We start from the raw sequence: 325 nt of genomic DNA, 5'->3' as shown, positions 1-325 counted from the left end.
TAATTTTGTAATTTTTAACTTTTGTTTCTTTTGCTTGTTGTTCAAACTGATTGTAGATGTGTTTTTATAAAAGGTGCAAAAACTTCCCACCACAACTCTCAATTTCAAGACTCATCTAATTGTCAAAACAAACTGCTTCATGGCATCACTTTAAAGCTTTTAAGACAACAGCGCAACAGTAAATTTCTATGCAGCAAATTGTCGTTGAATAGCGAAAAATACCAAAAAGACCGCAAAAAGTTTGCTCAATTAACGCCATGGCAGCTAATAAAAAAAGTTTGTGCGGATATAGGCGCTGAATTTCTGTAAATTTTGAGATTACGAG

Source organism: Convolutriloba macropyga, chromosome 14 (genome assembly GCF_964194025.1).
Source record: "Convolutriloba macropyga chromosome 14, txConMacr16.3, whole genome shotgun sequence".
Taxonomy (NCBI): Eukaryota; Metazoa; Xenacoelomorpha; order Acoela; family Convolutidae; genus Convolutriloba; species Convolutriloba macropyga.
This window is presented reverse-complemented; position numbering follows the sequence as displayed.